Raw genomic sequence first — 24,992 nt, 5'->3', positions numbered from 1 at the left:
AAGTTAGCTATTCATCATCATCATCATCAGTAGCTCGACAACCCTTTTTGGGTCCTGGCTTATTCTAGGATTTTCCGCCATTCTGTTCTGTTCCTTGCTTTGTTCTTCCAGTGGGTAATCTCAAGTGTTTTCAGATCTTGCTTTACTTGTTCCATGTATCTAAGTTTGGGTCTTCCCTTTGACCTTCTTCCTACTGGTGTTTCGTCTCCAACATTCGTTCAACATGGCCCATCCAGCGCAGACTTCCGATGTTTATGGATGTTATGACGTCGGGTTAGTTGTATGCTGCGTATAGTTCAAAATTATATCTTCTGTGCCATACGTCATTTTCTTTCACCCCTTTATATATGTGTCTAAGGATTTTTCATCCAAACGTACTTAATACTCGTAAGTTCTCATCGCTTTTCGACCGTGTCCATGTCTCTGATCCATATTATAAGGACCGGTTTTATCAGGGTTTTGTATATTTTGCATTTGGTTTTTCTCGTGATGTTGTTAAGGCGGAGACAGATATCCGCGCCGCAAACTCCGTGCCGTGTGTGCGCCGCGCGTTCGTGGCGCGGTTATTGTTCGTTAAAATTTTTCATTTTGACGATCCAGAGGAAACTTACGAACGTTTAGTAATTGTAGATAATCATGTCTCTGTCCTGTACTTCTACTACATCTTATTTTGGTATTATTCTGAAACTATTTTCTTGTGTCATCTTATGCAATTTACTATTTTATGTGGAATAAGCCACAGTTTGGGAACATTTCGGGAACTACTTTTTCGCTTCCTGACAACAAAAATATAATGGTAGGGGAGCCCAAGCGGGGATTTTTGCAGTTACTCGAGCGCGTCAGATTATCATATGGGGAGAAACGTGGTACCCTGCAGATGTACCTCCACCATATATTGGCTCTTAACACAGGGGAGTTCGTTCAGGGGGGCCCGAAAAAAAATCTATCCTTAAAATATTCGAAATTGTCAGATTAAGATAAAGTAAGTTAAGTACATGCAAAAGAGTCTATATTTCAAAAATATGACGATTTGAGCGGGGCGTACGGAAATGGGTGAGTCAAAAAGTTTCACAAAAAAAAAAGCGAATATTTCGCGAAATGAACGTCAGATTGAAAAACTAAAAACTACGTGTTCAATATTTTTCAAAAATCTATCGAAAATTACCAAACTTGACCCCCCACGGAAAGGGGTGGGGGGTAAATTTAAAATTTTAAATACAAATCCCGCGATCTTTCGCAAAATAAACATCATATCGAAAAACTGCAAAATACACTTTATCAGTGTTTTTGAAAAATCTATCGAATGGTTCCAAACACGACCCCACACGGAGGTGAGGTGGGGGGTTACTTTAAAATCTTAAATGGTAGACCCCGTTTCTTATTGCAGATTTGGATTATTTGTATAAAAATAAACAACTTTTATTCGATTGAAGGAAACGCGTTTTCACTTATATATTTTTTTTAATAAATTTTATAAAAATTACCAATATCTTATTAGATTAGAATCGTTTTGTACTTTTTTATATAATATTTTTTGTTTTTCTAGAATTTAAACTTTTTTAGTAATTAAGATCTAAAGGCGGAGATACATATGCGCTCTGCTCGGTGTGCGAGCCGCTCGCGCGCAGCGTATTCGTCAGATTAGTACGTGTTTTCAAGTGACGCACAAACGGCACGCACACTGCGCACCACGATCTAAATTCTGTCGGTTTTTCAACAAACGCTTTGATGGTTCGCAATACGTATTTGGACGGGTTTGCGAGTGGTTTGTTGGTTTTGGCGCGCATGAGTTGAATATTTGTTAGTAATGGAATGGTCGGAACTGTCGGAAGGAAATTGATGTTTACCGTGGAAAATCATTATTGTGGGATCCTCAATAAAGAACCATTTAATTTAAAGAAACAACTTAAATCCGATCTGAACGGAAATAGAAGCTGAAAGAAAAAAATGTACATGCGGACCTTTTTAAAAAATGTTAGTTCATTGTTGTACTAAAAATAACATGTATTAAAAATAAGATTTACTATTTTATTTGGGCATAAGCCACAATTCGAGTTTGAAATCAAGTTTACTTGACCTTTCGACTTTCACTTCGCAAATAGTTATCAATATCAAAAAAACATTCATAAGCAGATATATATTATGTGTCACCGGAAAGCGAAATAGGTAACGCACAACTTGGAGAACCTATAGTTTTCTAACTTCGTGTCTGGTGAAGCAACGCAGTTGAAACAAGCGGATATATTATAATTGTGTCACCGGAAAGCGAAAAAGGTAAGGCACAACTTGGAAGATCCAATAGTTTTCTAACTTCACTTCTGGTGAAGCAACAGAGTTGGAACAAGCAGATATATTATAATTGGGTCACCGGAAAGCCAAAAAGGTAACGCACAACTTGGAAGACCCAATAGTTTTCTAACTTCGCTTCTGGTGAAGCAACGTAGTTGGAACAAGCATATATATTATAATTGGGTCACCGGAAAACGAAAAAGGTAACGCACAACTTGGAAGAGCCTATAGTTTCCTAACTTCGCTTCTGGTGAAGCAACGGAGTTGGAACAAGTACATATGTTATAATTGTGTCGTCGGAAAGCGAAAAAGGTAACGCACATCTTGGAAGAGCCTATAGTTTCCTAACTTCGCTTCTGGTGAAGCAACTGAGTTGGAACAAGCAGATATATTATAATTGGGTCACCGGAAAGCGAAAAAGTTAACACAGGGCTTGGAAGAACCTATAGTTCTCTAATTTTGTTTCTAGTGAAGCTACGCAGTTGAAACAAGCAGATACATGACAATTGTGTCACCGGAAAACGAAAAAGGTATCGCATGACTTGGAAATACCTATAGTTCTCTAATTTTGTTTCTGGTTGTAGGAACAAGCAGATATATTATGGTAGGGGAGCAAAGTATGCTAAATGTGCAGTCACTCGAGCGCTTTGGGGACCTATTGGGTTGTGATTATTAGGTCCTAAAACCAAAAAAGTTAAGTAGAATTTTCCATTTTAGTGGGGACTTCCCATTTTTTAATTTAATTTTCCATTTCCAACAATCTTTTTTCCGATTATAGCGCCATCTATCCATAATTCAAAAAAATGTTTCGAATAAAATTTGTTTATTTTTATACAAACAATCCAAATCTGCAATAAGAAACGGGGTCTACCATTTAAGATTTTAAAGTAACCCCCCACCTCACCTCCGTGGGGGGTCGTGTTTGGAACCATTCGATAGATTTTTCAAAAACATTGATAAAGTTTATTTTGCAGTTTTTCGATATGATGTTTATTTTGCGAAAGATCGCGGGATTTGCATTTAAAATTTTAAATTTACCCCCCACCCCTCTCCGTGGGGGGTCAAGTTTGGTATTTTTCGATAGATTTTTGAAAAATATTGAACACGTAGTATTTAGTTTCTCAATCTGACGTTCATTTCGCGAAATATTCGCTTTTTTTTTGTGAAACTTTTTGACTCACCCATTTCCGTACGCCCCGCTCAAATCGTCATATTTTTGAAATATAGGCTCTTTTGCATGTACTTAACTTACCTTATCTTAATCTGACAATTTCGAATATTTTAAGGATAGATTTTTTTTCGGGCCCCCCTGAACGAACTCCCCTGTGTTAAGAGCCAATATATGGTGGAGGTACATCTGCAGGGTACCACGTTTCTCCCCATATGATAATCTGACGCGCTCGAGTAACTGCAAAAATCCCCGCTTGGGCTCCCCTACCATTATATTTGTGTTGCCAGGAAGCGAAAAAGGTAGTTCCCGAAATGTTCCCAAACTGTGGCTTATTTCACATAAAATAGTAAATTGCATAAGATGACACAAGAAAATAGTTTCAGAACAATACCAAAATAAGATGTAGTAGAAGTACAGGACAGAGACATGATTATCTACAATTACTAAACGTTCGTAAGTTTCCTCTGAATCGTCAAAATAAAAAATTTAAACGAACAATAACCGCGCCACGAACGCGCGGCGCACACACGGCGCGGAGTTCGCGGCGCGGATATCTGTCTCCGCCTTTAGATTTTTAATGAGTTCATTATATGTTTTATTAGCAATATGTATTCTTCTCTTAAGTTCTTCGCTGATATTGTTATCTATGGTAACTAGTGAACCTAGATATGTAAAATTTTTTACGCTTTCGATGTTATAGTCTGCTATTGTCAGATTCTGTAGGTTTCTTTGTCTTTTGTAGAACATTCCTACTCCAGCGAATTGGAATATTGTTATCTAATATTTTATTGTTTCATGATACAGATTCCAGAAATCTGGAAGCGTGTACCAAACTATGTTATTAGTATTTTTTTGGGTTTCCCTATAATTTATAATAAAATTACTTCTGAGAGAATTTTAATGTCATGATTTTGTGTGGTTGTCTTTTTAGACAAATAACAGGATAGTATGACAAGCATTCTCAAGCTCCAACATAAGATGAAAGTAATGAAGACACAATAGATTTCTACGAGCAACTTAAAGATAAAGATGTTTATGAAAACGCACCCAACAACGATATTATGATGATTATATAAGACTTCAATCCCAAGCTTGGAAAAGAGGAAAATAATAGAGGGAAGCGTTCAAGTATTACGTATCGCGATTTTTGACCGCCCCCTACGTAACGCACTGTAATGAGCGTTTAACTATTATGTAACGCAATTTTTGACCCCCCACTACGTAACGCACTGTAATGATCGTTTAACTATTACGTAACGCAATTTTCACCCCCCGTTCTCAACCTGTGTTAGGTAATACTTGAACGGCCCCGAAGATATAGCGATAGACACAAAACTATGGAATTTAGCTTTGGCGACAAATACACTTATTGCCAGTACACAATTAATGTAAAAAGCAACATAAAAGAACATGACTATTCCCAGTCGGTCAAGGAAAAGGTAACCAGATAAATCATGTACTTATTTTAAACAAATCGCTAGGACTACCTAACACAATATGTCAGATCAAGATGACATCAAGTATTTAAAAATAGCTGCGCCCATTCTTTCGTAAACAACGGTTTTGTACTTTTCTTTTTTAGATTTTGTATGTTATATTTAATTATGTTTTGCTTAATCGTTTTCTTCCTAAACTACCACGTCAATTATCTACAATAAATGAGCAATTTTGACTTCGACAATTTTACTTTTCCAAGTCCACTTTGTAGTATTTTTTTTTTTTTCGAAAAGTGGCTTTGGCAGGGCAAATTAGCCAGACTTGTTTGTGATTGATTGCAGATTCATAGTCATAAATTTCTTATAAACATAAGTACATTCTACAATATTATTTTTATAGATACATTGGTACATTGTGTAGCTTTTTTTTTATTTTGTTTTTTTTTTTAAATTATTTTACTGTTTTTTTAATATATATTTTAATTTGTGCGAAACACTTTTTTCTTTTTTTTTTCTATTTTTTTTATTTTTGTTTCTATTTTTTTTTTCTTTTTTTTTTATTTATTATTTTTTTGTTATTATTTTATTATGTGTTTTTTTATGTATTATTATTTTTTTTTATTTTTTCAAACCACATTAACAAATTATGCCTATTATATTACGTTTACAACTTGTATTTACATAATTTAACATGTTTATAAATGAGATAAAGAATTTCCATATCATTTGTAAATATTAAAGTATTAAGGTTTATTGGGAAAAGACATTTTAAATATTTTAATTCCTTATAAAGGTCGTTTATGTTATTTATGTTTAAATGACATTCTAATATGACATGTGTTAGATCTCCGATTTTGCCACAAGTACAATTGGGAGTATCTGCCAAGGCGATCCTATGCATGTAAGATGGCGTAAGAGCATGATTGGCTCTCAACCGATTAATGGTCTTTATAAAATGTCTGTTATATTCTGTGTAAAACCATCTTTTTGAGAATATCCTAGGGTTACAATGAGCAAAATTTGAGCCAGTATTACTTTGTAGTAGTTTGGTGTATTGTATATCTATAATATGGTACATCGTGCTCTAGTAAACTGATTAACTGCAATTATCTATTATCTCAAAACGTTTTTGTTAAGTGCTGATGTGGACATTATAGAAATGTATTAGAAATTGTTTTTAAAATATTTTGTCTACGAGCGTGCAAAAATGTCTACTTTCGCGGACGCGTTTTAGTTTAGAAAGTTTTACTTTTCCGCACGCGTGTCACTTTTCCGCACGCGTTTTACTTTTCCGCACGCGTTTTACTTTTCCGCACGCGTGTTAATTTAGATATGTTAATATGGCCTTAAAGTAATTATTATAATACATGCAATAGTAATATGTAGATATTATTTACTAACTTATTTTAAATATATTTTATTGCGTTCATGTTCTAATGAAATTAACGCGAGAATTCGATAAAATATAGTATATTGTGCAACAAGTGCAGAAAGGTACTAATTTCTCACGAGTTTGAAAAGTTGCGGTACGAGCGCAAGCGAGTGCCGCAATTCAAACGAGTGAGAAATTACCTTTCTGCACGTGTTTCACACTATACTTTTTCTACAAGCACAGTTTTTCCTAAAAATAAAAATCACAATTTCCAAACGACGATTAATTATAATAGGTACCTATGTGATAAATTTTAAACTGTATTTAATTAATACCTACTAATCAATTTAAATTCCTTATACCTAAATAAATTGCACAGAAATCAGTTTAAAAATTAATGCACTGCCTTAATTTGTTTAAATTTAAACAATTATTACACATTATTGACATTATATTTATGCACTCACGGATTTACACAAAACCTACTTCATTCGACGTCTCTTGCACAGGTTGCTAAATCCTTATTGGTTATTTGATAATTATAAAATGTTTAATAAGAATAAAATTGTAAAATAAAACAGTTGTAACATCCATAATTTAGCTTCTATGCTATAGTTAAATGTAATAATTGTCTTATAGGTTATATATTTGTCTAAAGTTTAACCACGGATGTAAACAGAATATAACGTTACTCAGAATGCGGTAGTCCACGGATGTAAACAGAATATAACGTTACTCAGAATGAGGTAGTCAACTGTGCAGAAAGAACTTTGCGGCACAGAAACGTCACTTTGCGGCACAGAAACGTCACTTTTCTGCACACTAATGTCAAATATCTTATACTGTGAGAAAATATCAAGTTTGCTAACATAAAACCGTGCAGAAAAGTGCACTTTGAATAGTGGTTGTAGAAAAAAATAATTTTGACATAATATTCGAAAGACAAATCAGTAGACAATAACAGTGGTTTTGAATCGTCGTCATGGAAACCAAGATCGTCGTCAAGCTAACCAATTATGCTGAAAGTTTGGTTTTGACAACCTTGTCAAAGAATTAATTTGTGTATGTATTTTCATATTAATTAAATTAATTGATAAAAATTTGTTCATTTTTTAAAGACTCGTAAAAAAATATTGTTCCTAACGCTTGCAGAAAGTCTCATTTCCGCACTCGACTGCTTGCCGAACTCCCGCTTCGCGTCGTTCGGCAAACTGCAGTCGCGTGAGGAAAAGTATGTCTTTCTGCACTTGTTAGGAAAATAACTATTTTCTACAACCGTGTTAAAAATGCAATTTTTAGCACTCCATACGAGCGTTAAAAAAGCTCTTTAAGGCACTATAGCCCAGTAAATGAACGGGAAATCCGGCGATACCGTGTAATTCTCAGGGGCAACTCCGAATTGCATGAAAATTTGGATTTAGGTTCTACTTACCCTCCACTTCAAAGTTGAAATTGTTCCGTTGGTTGCTTTTAGTTGGGGGGTGACAGCCACCCCTTCTTGGGGGTGAAAAAACATACGTTCAAGATAAGACCGCAAATAGATAAATTGACTGATTTTAAGCAACTTTTGTTCTATAGAGTTTTTTACTTAAGTCAACACTTTTCGAGTTATTTGCCATTGAAAATGTTGATTTTTCGACAAAAAAACTACGTTTTCAGACGGTTTTTCGCAAATAACTCAAAAACTAAATATTTTATCGAAAAAAATATCCTTAGCAAAAGTGTAGCTTATAAGAAACCATAAAAAATGGTGTATCAGTAAAGTCTATCAATCAAATAAAAACAAAGTTGTGGCTCATGAAAAATACGTTCTTATTCGTATAATTCCAAATCGAATATTTCAAGGTGAAATCACCGAAAAATTAAGCACTTTTCGGGAAAAACCCATTTAAACTTTTTTAAAGTGTTTATAAAAAGCTTTGTTTTAATTGTTAACAAAAGTTTTAGCATTAAAAATAAGCGAGTTACGCTCAAAATAAAGTTGGCCCTCTTTTTTTTTGTAAAACATCATGAAAATCTCGCCGTGTTTAGCTCCCCAAATGAAATTAATCGCTACCGCTTTACAAACAATTTACTTACCTATCTATTTTTTATATGATCTGTCAGTCTCACCGGTTTAAAGTGTTTATTTTTGAAAGGGTTATAATTGAGAAAGCTTGAATGGGTCACTAATCACGAGTGTATGCCAATTTTGAACAGCCATATCTTAACCAATTTTTGTCTTACGGAGAAACAAAATAAAACTAGCATATTTATAATAGCAAAACCTACATTTTTTACTGTCTAAGATTTTTTTATCACTAATACTTTTTAAGCTATTTTGAAAAAATGAAATTTTTCAAAAATTTTTAGAAAAATTGTTTTTACTATAAAACCAATTGTTTTCACTTTAAACCAATCAAACTTACAGATCATATAAACAATACACATAGAGTTAAAGTAAATGGTAAAGCCAAACGATTAATTTCATTTAGGGTGCTAAATAGAGGGAGGTTTTCACGATTTTTTTTACCAAAAAAAGGGGCCAACTTTTTTTTCAGTGTAACTCGTTTAGTTTTGATGCTATAAACTTTTGTAAAAAACAAATAATAAGCCTTTTTCGATACTTTAAAAATGTTAATAAGGTTTTCCCGAAAAATGCTTCTTTCTTCCGTGATTTCGCGTTGAATTATTCTTCATGAGCTACAACTTTGCTTCTACTCAATTTGTAGACTTTACTGGTACACCATTTTTTTCGTTTTTTTATAGGCTACACTTTTACTAAAAGTATTTTTTTCGATCAAATATTTACTTTTTGAGTTATTTGGGAAAAACGGTCTGAAAACGTAGTTTTTTGTCGAAAAATCAACATTTTAAATCGCGAATAACTCGAAAAGTATTGGCTTACGTAAAAAACTTTATAAAACAAAAGGTGCTTAAAATAAGTCAGTTTATCCATTTCCGGCCTTATTTTAAACACGCGTATTTTACCCCCCGAGAAGGGGTAAATGTCACCCCCCAAGTAAAAGCAACCAACGGCACAAATTCAACTTTGAAGTGGAGGGTAAGTAGAACCTAAATCCAAATTTTCATGCAATTCCGAGTTGTCCCTGGAAATTACACTCCAAAACGGTCATTTATTGGGCTACTAGTGCTTTAAAAATTTTATGGCACTGCAGTTCGTATTGACCGTATAGGCAATTTTGATGTAATGTCAAAAAAATATAAAAATGGAATGTCAGTCAAGTTCAAGTAAAAGTTTTTGTAGATATTGTCCTGTAATTACGTTTGTAGAAAAAATATTGCATGATATGCGTGTTAAAAAGTACATTTTAAGGCACTCATGTGAATTGCAGAACTCGCTTCGCTCATTCTGCAAACTTTCACATGCGTGCCTTAAACGTGTACTTTTAACACTTATATCATAAATAACTATTTAATTAAGTTTAATCTACTTAATAACGTTTATTCTGCTCTAAAATGACATTAAACTGAATGGAATACAAATTAACGTAATTGACTTATTGCTGATAGAATTAAAAAATTGAAATCTCTCATAAAATAAAAAAATATGTAAATTTTTTTTGTAGATTGGAGAGTAAATGTAAATAGACAAATAGTAGGTCCATAAATGAACGTGAAATACGGTAATAGTTAAAGTCAATACGCTAATCTGAGACAATACTCTCTAGTGACGTTGGTAATTTTTTTTTGTGAGAAGTTAGGTTGCTAGACGGCACTGGAAATTAGTACACAACCAAACATACCTGCTCATAGCCAATATTATTATTAGTAAACAGACATAAATAACATAAACCTTACGCCAATCAATAATTATTTATTTATACCATTGTAATGTATTGATAACAATTGAGAAAATTATTCATTGTACAAAATAAAAATATTTTGCAGAAACAAATTCTGCAAAATTTTATTAGTTTAGTATACACTTCCTCTATTTCGAATAATTCTTTTTTTTTTAATCAAAAATTAAGTTGGTCTGAACAGTTAATAGTGTGAGATAGGAAGTTTTGTGTTGAATGTTTCCTATTCCGAGTGTGTCAAAATGAATCTTCGCTGAGCGAATTCAGTATACGGTGTAATTCTCCGTGTCACTACCGAATCGCATGAAAATTTTGATATAGGAAAAATCAAACAATAAGAAATGCACGTAATTTTCCCCTTGAAGGCCTGCATCGTACCAAAAAAAAGTTGATTATTAGCAAGCTGAAAATTTGTGAACGGTGTCTAGTCGGACAAACTTTGATGTATATTTATGGGAACACTGGAACACAGGAAGTTTTAATTATAGAACAGTTTAAAAATTCAGAACATCAGATTTAATTACGAAAACGCCGCATGTAAATTACTCGTCAAAAGTTAAGGATATAGAAAATTATGCTTATTTTCATATTTGATTTTTTAGTGAACAGATTAACGAATTTCGATATTTTTTTGATTATTTCCGATTTTTCTTTAGTATTTACAAAGTTGCGCAAAGGTTTACTCAAACTCCTTTTTTTATACCGGGTGTCTCAATAAGAATGGCTCTCGGCCATATCTCAGGAAACGTTTATACTACAGCATTGGGAAAAAAAATTTCTAACAAAAGTTGCCCCGAGAAAAGCCTGGAAATTATTTTCATAATTGTAAGTCCACCGCTAGAGGGCGTAATTGAATATCAAAAATTAAAAAATCAAAATTTTACAAAATTTGCCTCATGAAAGGGCACTGGAAATCCAATCATCGTATTCTTCATACAATTCTGTAAATATTTTACTTTACAAGTTTAAGTCTACCTGTGCAAATAAGAGGTGGGGGTGAGTGGGAACCTTGTTATGAAAAAATCACTGTAAGTCCGGTTCTGCTTAATCGATTTTTACAAACTTGGTCTTGTTGAAAACAGCTCTTTTTCGTCAATGTGATAGTTATAATTTGGAAACAGCCTAATACGTAATATGCCGGCTAGAAGGCGCTATTTATTTTTTTTTAGAAATCTAGTTTTCTTTGGAAAATATTAAATAGAAGTATGTATTTTTTTTCCTTTATTACAAAATTAGACCAAATTAGCAACAGAATACCGACAACTGCATGTCGATACCTTTTTGTCTATCTCGAGATATCTTAAGAAACGTGTAAATTTTAAACATAACTGTTGCTGTCATATAAGTGGAAATATATAGAAGCACGTAGTGTGCTATGGAAAAAAAACAAAGGAACATTGTCCAGATGTCACCGTATATAATGAATCAAAACAACAATAAGACAAATAACACTATAAAATATAACAAAAAAAGAGTGTGTGTAATTTGTACGCGAGGAAGAAGTTATACTTCTATTATTATGATTTTAACGAAATAAATATATTTTAAACAGTTTAATTTAATTTTTATTTAAATATTACACTAACATTAATATTTAAAATAATACCAAAAATAGCGTTAATATGTAAATTTTTATGAATTGTTGCCTCCGCGCATTTGCTTTTCTCTCGATGAATCGTAGAAAATGTAAAAACGTCAGATTTTCTACACAAATTTTTAATTTTTATTTCATTATATTTTAATATCAATTATCCTATTCACAACTAAGATAAATACATAACTGTTATTCACCGGTAAACTAAGTTAGGAAATCAAAGTGGAAACAAGTAGTGTGCTATGGAAAAAAATAGAACTATTAGAAGTATTAACTTCAAAAAGTCATAATGTGTCAAATTATGTGTCAAATCAGTAAAACATAAAAATTTGTTCATTGATGGTTTGTTGCGGTTTGTTTCTATTAAATTTTATATAAAATTTATACAGAGTGAAATTCAAGATGATTCTTGCAAACTAAGAAGCATTTGACATGATTCTTTTAATGCATAAGAAATGCAACTGTTGAGGCTAGAATATATGCAATGAAATATCCCCAAAGACGTCACCCCAGTAGTAGAGTTTTCATATTTTGTTTTGAATTATTATATACGGTGACATCTGGAAAATGTTTTTTTCCATAGCACACTACTTGCTTCTATATATTTCCACTTATATGACAGCAACAGTTATGTTTAAATTTACACGTTTCTTAAGATATCTCGAGATAGAAAATAGTTTATTGTGCAACAAGTGCAGAAAGATACTAATTTCTCACTTGTTTGAAAAGTTGCGGTACGAGCGCAAGCGAGTGCCGCAATTCAAACGAGTGAGAAATTATCTTTCTGCACGTGTTTCACACTATACTTTTTCTACAAACACAGTTTTTAATTATAATAGGTACCTATGTGATAAATTTTAAACTGTATTTAATTAATACCTACTAATCAATTTAAATTTCTTATACCTAAATAAATTGCACAGAAATCAGTTAAAAGTTAATGCACTGCCTTAATTTGTTTAAATTTAAACAATTACTTACACAAAATCTACTTCATTCGACGTCTCTTGCACAGGTTGCTAAATCCTTATTGGTTATTTGATAATTATAAAATGTTTAATAAGAATAAAATTGTAAAATAAAACAGTTGTAACATCCATAATTTAGTTTCTATGCTATAGTTAAATATAATAATTGTCTTATAGGTTATATATTTGTCTAAAGTTTAACCACGGATGTAAACAGAATATAACGTTACTCAGAATAAGGTAGTCAACTGTGCAGAAAAGAACTTTGCGGCACAGAAACGTCACTTTTCTGCACACTAATGTCAAATATCTTATACTGTGAGAAAATATCAAGTTTGCTAACATAAAACCGTGCAGAAAAGTGCACTTTGAATAGTGGTTGTAGAAAAAATGTATAGACATGCGGTTTTCGGCATTCTGTTGATAATTTGGTCTAATTTTGCAATACAGGAAAGAAATACATACTTGTATTTAATATTTTCCAAAGAAAACTAGATTTCTAAAAAGAAAATAAATAGCGCCTTCTAGCCGGCATATTACGTAATTGACTGTTTGCAAATTATAACTATTACATTGACGAAAAAGAGCTGTTTTCAACAAGACCAAGTTTGCAAAAATCGATTAAGCAGAACCGGACTTACAGCGATTTTTTCATAACAAGGTTCCCACTCACCCCCACCTCTTATTTGCACAGGTAGACTTAAACTTGTGAAATAAAATATGCGCCGAATTTTATGAAGAATACGATAATCGGATTTCCAGTGACCTTTCATTAGGCAAATTTTGTAAAATTTTGATTTTTTAATTTTTGATATTCAATTACGCCCTCTAGCGGTGGACTTACAATTATGAAAATAATTTCCAGGCTTTTCGCGAGGCAACTTTTGTTATAAAATTTTTTTCCCAAAGCTGTACTATAAACGGTTCCTGAGATATGGCCGAGCGCCATTCTTATTGGGACACCCGGTACTTATACCGGATCGAAGAAAATAAATGTTTTCCTTATGTTAAGCTTGACACACCTTGTAGGACGAGGGCGAGGTAAAAATGTTAGTAGATATCGGGATATTATTATAGTCTTATGTTTTATGAACATTTTGGTTTTTGAACGTCCCTGATATCTTTAGAAACAAAGAAGATATGTGGTTTTACTCTTTAACATGTGTTTTAACTGAAAGTAAACTAAATTAACAATAAAAAATAACAGTTAACACAACTTTAAAAACAGAAATGCACATAAGGTAAACAGTTCTTTTCGATATCTATAAGAGTTACTTGTCGACCAGAACCCGGATTCCGTGCACTGTAGATATCTACACCTCGCTTTCTATCGATGTCAATTTTCGTAAAAATATTTGAATTTTTAGCTTTAATTGAATTATTTTCTAGTTTTGCTAGGTTATACTCTAATTGATGCTGAAGTGACACTTAGTAAAACAAGAAAATATTTGAATTAAAACTAAAAATTCAAATATATTGACATTAATAGAAAGCGATCGGCGCGATGTCAATATATTTTAATTTTTAGTTTTAATTCAAATATTTTCTTGTTTTACTAAGTGTCACTTCAACATCAATTAGAGTATAACCTAGTAAAACTAGAAAATAATTCAATTAAAGCTAAAAATTCAAATATTTTAATGAAAATTGACATCGATAGAAAGCGACGTTTAGATATCTACAGTGCACGGAATCCAGGGCCAGGTAAGCGGTATGCACAGCGCAATATAAGATATATGAAATTTTTTAATGGAGGCTCTGTGACGTTTTAGGGTGGGATTTCCTTGAGAATAAGTACGGATTTGGTATCTACATGAGGCTCTTTAAATAGCGAGAGATACATTAGACAGATTTTTTTTAAACACTCGGTTCCTTTCGCACTATACCTATTTAGGAAATAATTTCATCTTAGCGGTATGATAAGACATGGCCTCCTCACGTATCGAATGTCGTCAGTTAAAACATATGTTAAAGACTAAAACCGTCTAGTTTTTGAAGTTATACTTCTTTACGATCGAGAGTGAAATTTTATAATGCCGGGCGCATGCGCACACAGACAGTATGTAGTTCGTTGCTATTCTTTCAATATATGTATGTATCAGTGCTGTCAGCGCAAATAAGTCATTAAAAGGTTGTATTAGTGTTTTTAGTAAATGTATTATTTATTATAATTTTCGTGTCTTTGGATTTGTCTTCCTCGGGAATAAAATATTTTATAATAATAGTAAGTATATTTAAAGTATTTTTATATACTTCACTATTAAATTTGTCAGTATGTATGAGAAATATTTTAACCTGTCAAAGCAAAAGGAATATAGCTCAGTGGTAAAGCGTGTGACCCGGGATCGAGAAGTCCCGGTTTCAAATCCCGGACGATTCATATTCTTTTTTTTTATTTTTGGTATCGTTTTAATAAAAAAAAATTAAAAGTGGTAGGTAGGAAAGTTAGTTTAATATTTAAATAAAATACAAATAACCTGTTAAGTATATTCATTTCTTTGAAATTATATAATAGAAGTATAACTTCTTACGTGCGTACAAATTACACACACATTCTTTTTTTGTTAATAAAGATATCAGAGAGATTAAAAAAAAAATTACAGGCACTCGTGGGAGTGCCGACAGAAGTGAAAACTTTTTATAGTATATAAATTACGAGCTCAATGCTTTTAACCCATCCTAAAAGAAGTGCTATACCTATACCATATATACGATATACGCGATGCGTATATGCCCTATGCTATTTGTGTATACATACACATAATTTATATATGTATAAAATTTATTTCAGCGAAGTGATGACGGTCGCAAATTCAATATTTTTCACCATCCAAGAAGTGCTCAACGTCCCTAAAGAAATTTTCAATTTAAAAAACTATTTCGTCGAATTGATAACGATCGCTAATTTACTATAGGTCTGTGTGTGTGTGTGTGTGTGTGTGTGTGTGTGTGTGTGTGTGTGTGTGTGTGTGTGTGTGTGTGTGTGTGTGTGTGTGTGTGTGTGTGTGTGTGTGTGTGTGTGTGTGTGTGTGTGTGTGTGTGTGTGTGTGTGTGTGTGTGTGTGTGTGTGTGTGTGTGTGTGTGTGTGTGTGTGTGTGTGTGTGTGTGTGTGTGTGTGTGTGTGTGTGTGTGTGTGTGTGTGTGTGTGTGTGTGTGTGTGTGTGTGTGTGTGTGTGTGTGTGTGTGTGTGTGTGTGTGTGTGTGTGTGTGTGTGTGTGTGTGTGTGTGTGTGTGTGTGTGTGTGTGTGTGTGTGTGTGTGTGTGTGTGTGTGTGTGTGTGTGTGTGTGTGTGTGTGTGTGTGTGTGTGTGTGTGTGTGTGTGTGTGTGTGTGTGTGTGTGTGTGTGTGTGTGTGTGTGTGTGTGTGTGTGTGTGTGTGTGTGTGTGTGTGTGTGTGTGTGTGTGTGTGTGTGTGTGTGTGTGTGTGTGTGTGTGTGTGTGTGTGTGTGTGTGTGTGTGTGTGTGTGTGTGTGTGTGTGTGTGTGTGTGTGTGTGTGTGTGTGTGTGTGTGTGTGTGTGTGTGTGTGTGTGTGTGTGTGTGTGTGTGTGTGTGTGTGTGTGTGTGTGTGTGTGTGTGTGTGTGTGTGTGTGTGTGTGTGTGTGTGTGTGTGTGTGTGTGTGTGTGTGTGTGTGTGTGTGTGTGTGTGTGTGTGTGTGTGTGTGTGTGTGTGTGTGTGTGTGTGTGTGTGTGTGTGTGTGTGTGTGTGTGTGTGTGTGTGTGTGTGTGTGTGTGTGTGTGTGTGTGTGTGTGTGTGTGTGTGTGTGTGTGTGTGTGTGTGTGTGTGTGTGTGTGTGTGTGTGTGTGTGTGTGTGTGTGTGTGTGTGTGTGTGTGTGTGTGTGTGTGTGTGTGTGTGTGTGTGTGTGTGTGTGTGTGTGTGTGTGTGTGTGTGTGTGTGTGTGTGTGTGTGTGTGTGTGTGTGTGTGTGTGTGTGTGTGTGTGTGTGTGTGTGTGTGTGTGTGTGTGTGTGTGAAAAAATGGCTTGGATGCGAGTCCGTTAGCCACAGATTTTTATTTTATTTTTACCTCAATTTATTAGTTTTGTTATATTTATACGTATTTCACTTAAATGATTATATTTGTTTCTTTCAAGTAGTTTATGAGTAATTTAAATATTTCCATTTTGTGACAACTTAGTAGATATTCTATACTAATTGGAAAATGAACTTGAGTTTGTCGTAAATTGTAATATAATTGATTATAGGTTATTTATATACTATAGGTCTGGATCCCGCGTGTTGAAAACAGCTCTTTTTCGTCAATGTAATAGTTATAATTTGCAAACAGTCTATTACGGAATATGCCGGCTAGAAGGCGCTATTTATTTTCTTTTTAGAAATCTAGTTTTCTTTGGAAAATATTAAATACAAGTATGTATTTCTTTCCTGTATTGCAAAATTAGACCAAATTATCAACAGAATGCCGAAAACCGCATGTCTATACATTTTTTCTACAACCACTATTCAAAGTGCACTTTTCTGCACGGTTTTATGTTAGCAAACTTGATATTTTCTCACAGTAGGTATAAGATATTTGACATTGGTGTGCAGAAAAGTGACGTTTCTGTGCCGCAAAGTTCTTTTCTGCACAGTTGACTACCTTATTCTGAGTAACGTTATATTCTGTTTACATCCGTGGACTACCGCATTCTGAGTAACGTTATATTCTGTTTACATCCGTGGTTAAACTTTAGACAAATATATAACCTATAAGACAATTATTATATTTAACTATAGCATAGAAACTAAATTATGGATAAAATTTAATAAAAAATTTTGGTCTTGGTAAAAGGTATATTATTTTAAAAAGCCCGATAGGGCTACAAACATCGAACAGAACGTTTTCGCTCTAAAAAGAGCATCATCAGTGTTGCAAGAACATGGTGAGCCAACCAAAAAATACGAAGGTCAAAGCCTTTCAAAAATGGACTAAAAGTCACATCAAAATGCTAACATAGCAAATTCCAAAGGATGGATATAATCCCTAAGGATATGGCCCTAGGATAACATATGACTCCCACACGTTGTAAGTGGGTCAAAGGTAACAAATTAGGTCATTATGTTACAAGAGCTGACAGGCAACTAAGATATGAGATATCAAAAGCGAATCTGTCTGATGCTTTTGATATCTCATATCTTAGTTGCCTGTCAGCTCTTGTAACATAATGACCTAATTTGTTACCTTTGACCCACTTACAACGTGTGGGAGTCATATGTTATCCTAGGGCCATATCCTTAGGGATTATATCCATCCTTTGGAATTTGCTATGTTAGCATTTTGATGTGACTTTTAGTCCATTTTTGAAAGGCTTTGACCTTCGTATTTTTTGGTTGGCTCACCATGTTCTTGCAACACTGATGATGCTCTTTTTAGAGCGAAAACGTTCTGTTCGATGTTCGAAAACGTTCTGTTCGATGTTTGTAGCCCTATCGGGCTTTTTAAAATAATATACCTTTTACCAAGACCAAAATTTTTTATTAAATTTTACTTGTAATTAATGGTATACAGCCAGCTACAGGAAATTCTTCCTAGTGGAAATTATGGATGTTACAACTGGTTTATTTTACAATTTTATTCTTATTAAACATTTTATAATTATCAAATAACCAATAAGGATTTAGCAACCTCTGCAAGAGACGTCGAATGAAGTAGATTTTGTGTAAATCCGTGACTGCATAAAAATAATGTCAATAATGTGTAATAATTGTTTAAATTTAAACAAATTAAGGCAGTGCATTAATTTTTAACTGATTTCTGTGCAATTTATTTAGGTATAAGGAATTTAAATTGATTAGTAGGTATTAATTAAATACAGTTTAAAATTTGTCACATAGGTACCTATTATAATTAATCGTCGTTTGGAAATTGTGATTTTTATTTTTAGGAAAAACTGTGTTTGTACAAAAAGTATAGTGTGAAACACGTGCAGAAAGATAATTTCTCACTCGTTTGAATTGCGGCACTCGCTTGCTCTCGTACCGCAACTTTTCAAACAAGTGAGAAATTAGTATCTTTCTGCACTTGTTGCACAATAAACTGTTTTCTATTTCGAGATATCTTAAGAAACGTGTAAATTTTAAACATAACTGTTGCTGTCATATAAGTGGAAATATAGCTATGTGTGTGTGTGTGTGTGTGTGTGTGTGTGTGTGTGTGTGTGTGTGTGTGTGTGTGTGTGTGTGTGTGTGTGTGTGTGTGTGTGTGTGTGTGTGTGTGTGTGTGTGTGTGTGTGTGTGTGTGTGTGTGTGTGTGTGTGTGTGTGTGTGTGTGTGTGTGTGTGTGTGTGTGTGTGTGTGTGTGTGTGTGTGTGTGTGTGTGTGTGTGTGTGTGTGTGTGTGTGTGTGTGTGTGTGTGTGTGTGTGTGTGTGTGTGTGTGTGTGTGTGTGTGTGTGTGTGTGTGTGTGTGTGTGTGTGTGTGTGTGTGTGTGTGTGTGTGTGTGTGTGTGTGTGTGTGTGTGTGTGTGTGTGTGTGTGTGTGTGTGTGTGTGTGTGTGTGTGTGTGTGTGTGTGTGTGTGTGTGTGTGTGTGTGTGTGTGTGTGTGTGTGTGTGTGTGTGTGTGTGTGTGTGTGTGTGTGTGTGTGTGTGTGTGTGTGTGTGTGTGTGTGTGTGTGTGTGTGTGTGTGTGTGTGTGTGTGTGTGTGTGTGTGTGTGTGTGTGTGTGTGTGTGTGTGTGTGTGTGTGTGTGTGTGTGTGTGTGTGTGTGTGTGTGTGTGTGTGTGTGTGTGTGTGTGTGTGTGTGTGTGTGTGTGTGTGTGTGTGTGTGTGTGTGTGTGTGTGTGTGTGTGTGTGTGTGTGTGTGTGTGTGTGTGTGTGTGTGTGTGTGTGTGTGTGTGTGTGTGTGTGTGTGTGTGTGTGTGTGTGTGTGTGTGTGTGTGTGTGTGTGTGTGTGTGTGTGTGTGTGTGTGTGTGTGTGTGTGTGTGTGTGTGTGTGTGTGTGTGTGTGTGTGTGTGTGTGTGTGTGTGTGTGTGTGTGTGTGTGTGTGTGTGTGTGTGTGTGTGTGTGTGTGTGTGTGTGTGTGTGTGTGTGTGTGTGTGTGTGTGTGTGTGTGTGTGTGTGTGTGTGTGTGTGTGTGTGTGTGTGTGTGTGTGTGTGTGTGTGTGTGTGTGTGTGTGTGTGTGTGTGTGTGTGTGTGTGTGTGTGTGTGTGTGTGTGTGTGTGTGTGTGTGTGTGTGTGTGTGTGTGTGTGTGTGTGTGTGTGTGTGTGTGTGTGTGTGTGTGTGTGTGTGTGTGTGTGTGTGTGTGTGTGTGTGTGTGTGTGTGTGTGTGTGTGTGTGTGTGTGTGTGTGTGTGTGTGTGTGTGTGTGTGTGTGTGTGTGTGTGTGTGTGTGTGTGTGTGTGTGTGTGTGTGTGTGTGTGTGTGTGTGTGTGTGTGTGTGTGTGTGTGTGTGTGTGTGTGTGTGTGTGTGTGTGTGTGTGTGTGTGTGTGTGTGTGTGTGTGTGTGTGTGTGTGTGTGTGTGTGTGTGAAAAAATGGCTTGGATGCGAGTCCGTTAGCCACAGATTTTTATTTTATTTTTACCTCAATTTATTAGTTTTGTTATATTTATACGTATTTCACTTAAATGATTATATTTGTTTCTTTCAAGTAGTTTATGAGTAATTTAAATATTTCCATTTTGTGACAACTTAGTAGATATTCTATACTAATTGGAAAATGAACTTGAGTTTGTCGTAAATTGTAATATAATTGATTATAGGTTATTTATATACTATAGGTCTGGATCCCGCGTGTTGAAAACAGCTCTTTTTCGTCAATGTAATAGTTATAATTTGCAAACAGTCTATTACGGAATATGCCGGCTAGAAGGCGCTATTTATTTTCTTTTTAGAAATCTAGTTTTCTTTGGAAAATATTAAATACAAGTATGTATTTCTTTCCTGTATTGCAAAATTAGACCAAATTATCAACAGAATGCCGAAAACCGCATGTCTATACATTTTTTCTACAACCACTATTCAAAGTGCACTTTTCTGCACGGTTTTATGTTAGCAAACTTGATATTTTCTCACAGTAGGTATAAGATATTTGACATTGGTGTGCAGAAAAGTGACGTTTCTGTGCCGCAAAGTTCTTTTCTGCACAGTTGACTACCTTATTCTGAGTAACGTTATATTCTGTTTACATCCGTGGACTACCGCATTCTGAGTAACGTTATATTCTGTTTACATCCGTGGTTAAACTTTAGACAAATATATAACCTATAAGACAATTATTATATTTAACTATAGCATAGAAACTAAATTATGGATGTTACAACTGGTTTATTTTACAATTTTATTCTTATTAAACATTTTATAATTATCAAATAACCAATAAGGATTTAGCAACCTCTGCAAGAGACGTCGAATGAAGTAGATTTTGTGTAAATCCGTGACTGCATAAAAATAATGTCAATAATGTGTAATAATTGTTTAAATTTAAACAAATTAAGGCAGTGCATTAATTTTTAACTGATTTCTGTGCAATTTATTTAGGTATAAGGAATTTAAATTGATTAGTAGGTATTAATTAAATACAGTTTAAAATTTGTCACATAGGTACCTATTATAATTAATCGTCGTTTGGAAATTGTGATTTTTATTTTTAGGAAAAACTGTGTTTGTACAAAAAGTATAGTGTGAAACACGTGCAGAAAGATAATTTCTCACTCGTTTGAATTGCGGCACTCGCTTGCTCTCGTACCGCAACTTTTCAAACAAGTGAGAAATTAGTATCTTTCTGCACTTGTTGCACAATAAACTGTTTTCTATTTCGAGATATCTTAAGAAACGTGTAAATTTTAAACATAACTGTTGCTGTCATATAAGTGGAAATATATAGAAGCAAGTAGTGTGCTATGGAAAAAAACATTTTCCAGATGTCACCGTATATAATAAATCAAAACAAAATATGAAAACTCTACTACTGGGGTGACGTCTTTGGGGATATTTCATTGCATATATTCTAGCCTCAACAGTTGCATTTCTTATGCATTCAAAGAATCATGTCAAATGCTTCTTAGTTTGCAAGAATCATCTTGAATTTCACTCTGTATAAATTTTATATAAAATTTAATAGAAACAAACCGCAACAAACCATCAATGAACAAATTTTTATGTTTTACTGATTTCACACATAATTTGACACATTATGACTTTTTGAAGTTAATACTTCTAATAGTTCTATTTTTTTCTATAGCACACTACTTGTTTCCACTTTGACTTCCTAACTTAGTTTACCGGTGACAATAACAGTTATGTATTTATCTTAGTTGGGAATAGGATAATTGATATTAAAATATAATGAAATAAAAATTAAAAATTTGTGTAGAAAATTTGACGTTTTTACATTTTCTACGATTCATCGAGAGAAAAGCAAATGCGCGGAGGCAACAATTCATAAAAATTTACATATTAACGCTATTTTTGGTATTATTTTAAATATTAATGTTAGTGTAATATTTAAATAAAAATAAAATTAAACTGTTTAAAATATATTTATTTCGTTAAAATCATAATAATAGAAGTATAACTTCTTCCTCGCGTACAAATTACACACACTCTTTTTTTTGTTATATTTTATAGTGTTATTTGTCTTATTGTTGTTTTGATTCATTATATACGGTGACATCTGGACAATGCTCCTTTGTTTTTTTCCATAGCACACTACGTGCTTCTATATATTTCCACTTATATGACAGCAACAGTTATGTTTAAAATTTACACGTTTCTTAAGATATCTCGAGATACACAAAAAAGTATCGACATGCAGTTGTCGGTATTCTGTTGCTAATTTGATCTAATTTTGTAATACAGGAAAAAAATACATACTTCTATTTAATATTTTCCAAAGAAAACTAGATTTCTAAAAAAAAATAAATAGCGCCTTCTAGCCGGCATATTACGTAATAGGCTGTTTCCAAATTATAACTATCACATTGACGAAAAAGAGCTGTTTTCAACAAGACCAAGTTTGTAAAAATCGATTAAGCAGAACCGGACTTACAGTGATTTTTTCATAACAAGGTTCCCACTCACCCCCACCTCTTATTTGCACAGGTAGACTTTAACTTGTAAAGTAAAATATTTACAGAATTGTATGAAGAATACGATGATTGGATTTCCAGTGCCCTTCCATGAGGCAATTTTTGTAAAATTTTGATTTTTTAATTTTTGATATTCAATTACGCCCTCTAGCGGTGGACTTACAATTATGAAAATAATTTCCAGGCTTTTCTCGGGGCAACTTTTGTTATAATTTTTTTTTCCCAAAGCTGTAGTATAAACGTTTCCTGAGATATGGCCGAGAGCCATTCTTATTGGGACACCCGGTATAAAAACGGAGTTTGAGTAAACCTTTGCGCAACTTTGTAAATACTAAAGAAAAATCGGAAATAATCAAAAAAATATCGAAATTCGTTAATCTGTTCACTAAAAAATCAAATATGAAAATAAGCATAATTTTCTATATCCCTAACTTTTGACGAGTAATTTACATGCGGTGTTTTCGTAATTAAATCTGATGTTCTGAATTTTTAAACTGTTCTATAATTAAAACTTCCTGTGTTCCAGTGTTCCCATACATATACATCAAAGTTTGTCCGACTAGACACCGTTAACAAATTTTCAGCTTGCTAATAATCAACTTTTTTTTGGTACGATCCAGGCCTTCAAGGGGAAAATTACGTGCATTTCTTATTGTTTGATTTTTCCTATATCAAAATTTTCATGCGATTCGGTAGTGACACGGAGAATTACACCGTATACTGAATTCGCTCAGCGAAGATTCATTTTGACACACTCGGAATAGGAAACATTCAACACAAAACTTCCTATCTCACACTATTAACTGTTCAGGCCAACTTAATTTTTGATTAAAAAAAAAAAAAAAAAAGAATTATTCGAAATAGAGGAAGTGTATACTAAACTAATAAAATTTTGCAGAATTTGTTTCTGCAAAATATTTTTATTTTGTACAATGAATAATTTTCTCAATTGTTATCAATACATTACAATGGTATAAATAAATAATTATTGATTGGCGTAAGGTTTATGTTATTTATGTCTGTTTACTAATAATAATATTGGCTATGAGCAGGTATGTTTGGTTGTGTACTAATTGCCAGTGCCGTCTAGCAACCTAACTTCTCACAAAAAAAAATTACCAACGTCACTAGACAGTATTGTCTCAGATTAGCGTATTGACTTTAACTATTACCGTATTTCACATTCATTTATGGACCTACTATTTGTCTATTTACATTTACTCTCCAATCTACAAAAAAAATTTACATATTTTTTTATTTTATGGGAGATTTCAATTTTTGAATTCTATCAGCAATAAGTCAATTACGTTAATTTGTATTCCATTCAGTTTAATGTCATTTTAGAGCAGAATAAACGTTATTAAGTAGATTAAACTTAATTAAATAGTTATTTATGATATAAGTGTTAAAAGTACACGTTTAAGGCACGCATGTGAAAGTTTGCAGAATGAGCGAAGCGAGTTCTGCAATTCACATGAGTGCCTTAAAATGTACTTTTTAACACGCATATCATGCAATATTTTTTCTACAAACGTAATTACAGGACAATATCTACAAAAACTTTTACTTGAACTTGACTGACATTCCATTTTTATATTTTTTTGACATTACATCAAAATTGCCTATACGGTCAATACGAACTGCAGTGCCATAAAATTTTTAAAGCACTAGTAGCCCAATAAATGACCGTTTTGGAGTGTAATTTCCAGGGGCAACTCGGAATTGCATGAAAATTTGGATTTAGGTTCTACTTACCCTCCAATTCAAAGTTGAATTTGTGCCGTTGGTTGCTTTTACTTGGGGGGTGACATTTACCTCTTCTCAGGGGTAAAATACGCGTGTTTAAAATGAGGCCGGAAATGGATAAACTGACTTATTTTAAGCACCTTTTGTTCTATAAAGTTTTTTACGTAAGCCAATACTTTTCGAGTTATTCGCGATTTAAAATGTTGATTTTTCGACAAAAAACTACGTTTTCAGACCGTTTTTCCCAAATAACTCAAAAAGTAAATATTTGATCGAAAAAAATACTTTTAGTAAAAGTGTAGCCTATAAAAAAACGAAAAAAATGGTGTACCAGTAAAGTCTACAAATTGAGTAGAAGCAAAGTTGTAGCTCATGAAGAATAATTCAACGCGAAATCACGGAAGAAAGAAGCATTTTTCGGGAAAACCTTATTAACATTTTTAAAGTATCGAAAAAGGTTTATTATTTGTTTTTTACAAAAGTTTATAGCATCAAAACTAAACGAGTTACACTGAAAAAAAGTTGGCCCCTTTTTTTGGTAAAAAAAATCGTGAAAACCTCCCTCTATTTAGCACCCTAAATGAAATTA

General features: G+C 33.6%; 1 protein-coding gene across 2 annotated transcripts in view; it reads left to right on the top strand.

Annotated features, from left to right (window-relative positions):
* Positions 1 to 24,992, top strand: part of LOC114335080 (tyrosine-protein phosphatase 69D-like) — a 729,328-nt gene that overhangs the window by 176,202 nt on the left and 528,134 nt on the right. The gene's annotated exons all lie outside the window — the stretch shown is intronic.

Source organism: Diabrotica virgifera, chromosome 6, assembly GCF_917563875.1.
Source record: "Diabrotica virgifera virgifera chromosome 6, PGI_DIABVI_V3a".
Taxonomy (NCBI): Eukaryota; Metazoa; Arthropoda; class Insecta; order Coleoptera; family Chrysomelidae; genus Diabrotica; species Diabrotica virgifera.
The sequence above is the reverse complement of the archived record's forward strand: the minus strand, read 5'-3'. Positions and strand labels throughout refer to the sequence as shown.